This window comes from Bos javanicus, chromosome 3 (genome assembly GCF_032452875.1).
Source record: "Bos javanicus breed banteng chromosome 3, ARS-OSU_banteng_1.0, whole genome shotgun sequence".
In the NCBI taxonomy this organism is placed as follows: domain Eukaryota; kingdom Metazoa; phylum Chordata; class Mammalia; order Artiodactyla; family Bovidae; genus Bos; species Bos javanicus.
This window is the reverse complement of record NC_083870.1, coordinates 21,173,627-21,179,429: the sequence shown is the minus strand read 5'-3', so window position 1 is coordinate 21,179,429 and position 5,803 is coordinate 21,173,627. Positions and strand designations below refer to the sequence as shown.

The following is a 5,803-nucleotide window of genomic DNA, read 5'->3' as shown; positions in this document are numbered from 1 at the left end:
TAGATATCCGAGCGCAGGGGCTGCTGGGCCGTCATCTGGTGCTGAAACACGATGGTCTCCCGTGGCGTGGGAGAGAATTGAGGAGTTTTTGCTTGAAAGTGCGTGGATGCGCCGTGTGGAAGGCCCAAGAAGGCTCGGGGATGCGGGGAGGAAAGTGAGCATGTGTGTACAGTGCAGGGCGTCTGAGGTTGCTGTGGGGCGGCAGGCTGGCAACTCATACTTACCTGGCAGGGGAGATACCATGATCACGAAGGTGGTTTTCCCAGGGCGAGGCTTATCCATTGCACTCCGGATGTGCTGACCCCTGCGATTTCCCCAAATGTGGGAAACTCGACTGCATAATTTGTGGTAGTGGGGGACTGCGTTCGCGCTTTCCCCTGGTTTTTCTCTGTGGCTAAAAGCAGAAACAGGGATCTGAGGTGTAGTTCTGGGGGTGTTGCTGTGTGTGACTGCTTGAGAAAGTATGCTGAGGGTCGTTTTGCGCGTAGTGAGGAACTTTCCTAGGGCAGGATACAGCCAGACTCGGCCCATTTCCTGGGCCAGGCCCACGAAATCAGGAGGCGCCGCGTGGCCGACTTCTCAAAGTCTGCCGGTCTTGTGCGAGTCTGCTACTAGCTGCTTTCCCACCAGTGTCCTGTTTTCGGAGGCTTCATGTCTTGCGTGGTCAGCTGCCTTGCTTATTTGCACGCCTTAGTCTTTGCTGGAGATAGTGCTTAGATACCACCCCACCCACCCCTTCCCACCCCAAGCGGCCTCTTCGCATTTCTGGATCCAGTTCTCTCTTCATCCCCCCGCCTTTTCTCTCTAGGCCTTCTCCTGTTACTTTCCCAGTCAGAAAGCCGTACCTCTGTTTCAGCCTCAACTGTGTACCTGATATGCTTCAGTAGTCGGCAAACTAGGAAACCTCCTTAACATCCCTTCTTAAATGGCAGTAGAAATCGCACCTAACGTTTTTTTGTTTTTTGTTTTGTTTTGTTCTTTTCTTTCGGTCAAAAGTAGTTTTTTCCTTTTCTTCCTATGTGAAAACATTGAACTACAGATTAGAAGAAAACCCCAGGCCGAGTTGTCGGCAGTTTTGTGGGCTATTCGACAACCCCTTTCTCAGGATGTGTTGTGCTCACTTCTGATTCACAAAGTCCTGCTGGCAAATAGAAACCACTGGGCCAAACAGAAAAGGCAGGACCATGGCGGGAAGGGCTGTCCTCCCCCTCGTGGCTGCCTCGGGGACGGCACGCGTCCATCCGCTCAGCCCCAAGAAGCCTCTGAGATCGGAGGAGGTGCTGGGAGTGGGGTGATGCAAAGAAAACTAACCAAAAAGCACACAGGATGCAGATCGAGGATCTAGGTCATTGAAAGTGAAAGTAGAACATCCTACTCTATCTCCCCAACAGCGGGAGATTTCCTTGCTCAAATATGAAATATCTGCACCAAGACCAAGGTTAATTTTTAGTGGCTTACTGATGCGCCGAAGAATTGATGCTTTTTGAACTGTGGTGTTGGAGAAGACTCTTGAGAGTCCCTTGGACTGCAAGGAGATCCAACCAGTCCATTCTGAAGGAGATCAGCCCTGGGTGTTCTTTGGAAGGAATGATGCTAAAGCTGAAACGCCAGTACTTTGGCCACCTCATGCGAAGAGTTGACTCGTTGGAAAAGACTCTGATGCTGGGAGGGATTGGGGGCAGGAGGAGAAGGGGACGACAGAGGATGAGATGGCTGGATGGCATCACCGACTCGATGGACGTGAGTTTGAGTGAACTCCGGGAGATGGTGATGGACAGGGAGGCCTGGCGTGCTGCGATTCATGGGGTCGCAAAGAGTCGGACACGAATGAGCGACTGAACTGAACCGATGAGAAAACCGGTTTTAGGAGTTTTTAACAGATTTCCTCACCCTCAAGGTTGTGCACGCTGTTAGGCTCTGGACCCCTGATGGAGGAGTTTCTGACCCAAAGAAGCCGATCAGTAAATAATACCGTGAGGAGGACCGGCTTGGATATTGGTTTCCAGGCCTGTCAGACACACCGAGGTTATTGGGAAGACATTGGGGGTGGGTCTGCAGTTAGGAACGCAGCTTCTGGGGGGGTGCCAGGGGTGGGGGGCCTCCTTTTCAGGCATGTTGCCACCACTGGCCTTCCGGTTTGACCTTGGGCCGACTCCCATTTGCTAGGCCAATTTTGCAAGTGTCATATGAAAGTAATAGTCATAAAGTACTTCATAAAGTTCTTGTGTAGATTAAATGGGATAATCAAAAATACACCTGTGGCTTATATTACTTGGAATGGATTATGTCCTGATAGGAAACAATCAAAGATGAACTTGTAACTCTGCAATAAATTGTCTTTGTGAATGTAACATCCATTCAAAGTAAATTCGTATTAAAGAATTTTAAAAATGTAAATGGAATTTGTAAAGCATAAGCCCACAAAAGGGACTTGCTAGTAGCAGCTTTGTTCGTAATAGTCCCCAAATTGAAAACATTTCAAATGTCCATCATGAGGTGCATAGATATATAGGATTGTGACATATTCACTCAAAGGAATAGTACTCCTCGATAAAGTGGTACAAATACCTGATACATGACAACAGTCTGGATTACTCTCAAACGCATCATGCTGAGTGAGGGAGAAAGAACATACTCTGTGGTTCCACTTATGTGAATTTCGAGAACTGAAAAATCGATCCACAGAGACAGGACCGAGATCACTGATGACCTGAGTCAGGGAGCCGCAGGGGGACTGACTGCAAAGGGGCACAGAGGACAGTCTGGAGTTCTGGAGATATTCTTTTTCCTTGAACAGGATAGTGCTTCCATGGGTACGTTCGTTTGTCAAAAGTCATCAAACTTGAAATGGATGCGTTGTATTATTTTCAAATTATACCTTAAGACGTTTGATTTTTAAAAGTAATGAGAAGAATCATTCCCAAATTTAATGTCTCAATTAAATTATTATTATTAGCCCCAGGGAATCCTTTCAGAAAGGCATCTCTCGTATAAACAATTTGATTGAAAGTTCAACAATTTCTTCATTTTTCTTTATTTTTCTTCCATGAAATTTATGCACTATTAAGTTGAATGCTTAAAAATAGAATCTATAAGAGCTCTATTTTATAAAAGTATGGTGGTGGTTTAGTCACTAAGTCGTGTCCGACTCTTGTGACCCCATGGACTGTAGCCTGCCAGGCTCCTCTGTCCATGGGATTCTCCAGGCAAGAATACTGGAGAGGGTTGCCATTTCCTTCTCCAGGGGATCGTCCCGACCCAGGAATCAAACCCGGGTGTCCTGCATTGCGGGCAGATTCTTTACCAACTGAGCTGCGATGTATTTTTTTCCTCTCTGTTGATATACCGAAATGACTCCGTCAATATGTAACTACCTTAACAGAAGTTATTTTTGAATTTAACATGTCTCAAAATTTTACATATTTGTATTTTCTGCATCATTTGAATTTTATAAACTAAGTGTATATATATATATATATATATATTCAGACTGAGCGACTGAACTGAATGCCTGTTATGTGACTCCTCTTGGGTGTTTTTTCAAAAGAAATACCTGGACTTAAATTTCTTGTCAAGCATTTTTACAGTTTGCTGCTTTCCGATCCCACTCACTGACTGACTTGACAAGTTACTTAACCTTTGTATGTCTCAGGTTCCTCATATGTGAAATGAGGATGACGACATGATGCAAGCCTTTTGAAAGGATTAAGTGAGTAAACCCATTTAAAACTTGTAGACCATGCCTGGGCACTTTGCATGTCTTCATTGGGTGTAAGCTCTTGCATTTTGGGAGCAACACTGCATAAAGATTGGGTGTGATTTTATTTGTTACTGACACTTTTCAGTGACTATGAACCTTCCTAGAGAGACGAAAGCAGTGACCTCCTGGACTGAGAGGGTCTGCCAGTCTACTAGCTCGTGTGATCAGCCCATCAAAGGGGGAATAATGGGCCGATTGCTTGCTTTGAGAATGCCTGCCGCCCCCAAATTTATGGTTTTACAGTGGAAAACATTCCTGCACATGACACAAGACCCAGAATTTTATGAGTGATACATATAATTACACAAACATTTAAGTTGGAAACACAAGCAGTGAGCTTTACTCATATAATGTGTACGTATATATTATATACAGGTACATACGCCCCAAAATTTGTTATGGGAAAAAGTAGACCCTGATCCCACACCACATTTCTTTTCTTTGAAGAATAAACACTTTAAGGTCAGGAAACCGACTGGCTGTTTATCTCCTTATCTCTAAATAAATACTGATGCTCCGATTTTCCAGTTTCCCACCCCAGATGCTGCAGACCGGCCTGAACAGGGGAAAGTGGAGTGTGTGTGGTTCCCTGCCTGCCAGTCATCTCCAAGGCAGCCGCCAGGACTTCCACTCACCTGCAGACCCACACAGCCCACCTCACCACTCCGCAGGGAACCGCAAACGGAACTTTGCCAGAACAAATGCCAGGCCGGCAGCTTTGCGATTTGGGGGTGAACCGGGTTCCCGGACACTTCAGGAAAGGGTGGCAGCTGCTCCAGCGTCAGGCGCTGTGGGTCGCCCCAACCCAGGGACCGCCCCGCCACGGTACCCGCTCGCTCCTCTCCCTTCCAGTCCCTTTCTCCCTTCGGGCTCATCCTCTGTTCTCTCCAGCTCTTGCCCTTCCGGCGATCTTTTCTTCGGAGGAGGAAATGGCAACCCACTCCAGTATTCTTGCCTGGAGACTCCCATGGACAGGGGAGCCTGGCGGGCTACAGTCCGTGGGGTTGCAAAGAGTCGGACACGACTGAGCCCAGAGCACGCGCGCACCCCTTTCTTTTCCCGTCCTCCAAAGACAGCTGCGTCATTCAGTCCTTTGTAACCGCTGAAAGTTCCAAAATACAAGCGTCGGAGAGATGCTCCTTAGAACCGCGAAGGGAACCACCTTAACTAGCTATTCAGGTCCATCACGGGCCTCATCCGTGTTTTTCTCACGAGCAGTAGAGGACACAAGTGTTTCCATCCGCTCACGTCATGGGGTGTCTTCTCCGTGGAGCAGAGTCCCAGCAGGACGAAGGGGGCCCGGCCGGGGGTGCGGACTCCAGGCAGCTCGTCTCCCCTTCGGCCCCGGAGCAGCCTGGCCGGGCGGCCGTGGGTCAGGGACCTGGGGTCTCCTCAGACGCGGGAATCCGCGACCCGCGCTCCTCTTTCAGGCTGAGCTTGGGACCAAAGGAGGAGATTTCCAGAAGTCAAGGTTCAAATCTTGGCCGAACAGCGGCTTTGCGTGCCCAACGGAGACTTAGGAGCGAGAAACTCTGAATAAAATCAAAATAAACTGGGACAGGGTCAATAACAATTCAGAATAATAGAGAACCTGACTAAAACACACTTCCTTCCCATTCAGGTCTGGAACCCTGGACCCGAAAGCTGCCATCCTGTCTGGTCAGCGACATCGCAGGCCCTCCCCGGCACCATTTACTCACAGGCACAGCCCTGCAGTTACAAGGCGTGCGGTGCGAAGGCCCCTCGCGGGGCAGGACTCCGTGGGCTCAGCCTCTGCCTCTGACTCCAGAGACCCAGGGGACCCGACGAAGGGGCGGCACTGGCTGGGCCGCAGCGCCCCTGGCCGGGGCTTGGAGGGCAGAGGAGGGGCCGGGCTCTCATGGCCAGCGATGGGCAGAGCCGCCCGGGTCCAGCGAGGACGCCCCGAGTCGGTCCCACACCTGTCCGCCGTGTCCGTGTGAACCACGCCGCTGAGGGTCGCGGGAGCCGGAAGGCGGGTCCTATTAGTGGAGTAAAAAGTGTTCTTCTTCCAACTAGGCAGAA

General features: G+C 49.4%; 1 non-coding gene across 1 annotated transcript; it reads left to right on the top strand.

Annotated features, from left to right (window-relative positions):
- The first annotated feature begins 216 nt into the window (after positions 1 to 216).
- Positions 217 to 380, top strand: LOC133245470 (U1 spliceosomal RNA). Its single transcript, XR_009735726.1, has one exon. It is a non-coding gene; the product is annotated as a U1 spliceosomal RNA (small nuclear RNA).
- Positions 381 to 5,803: the final 5,423 nt, after the last annotated feature.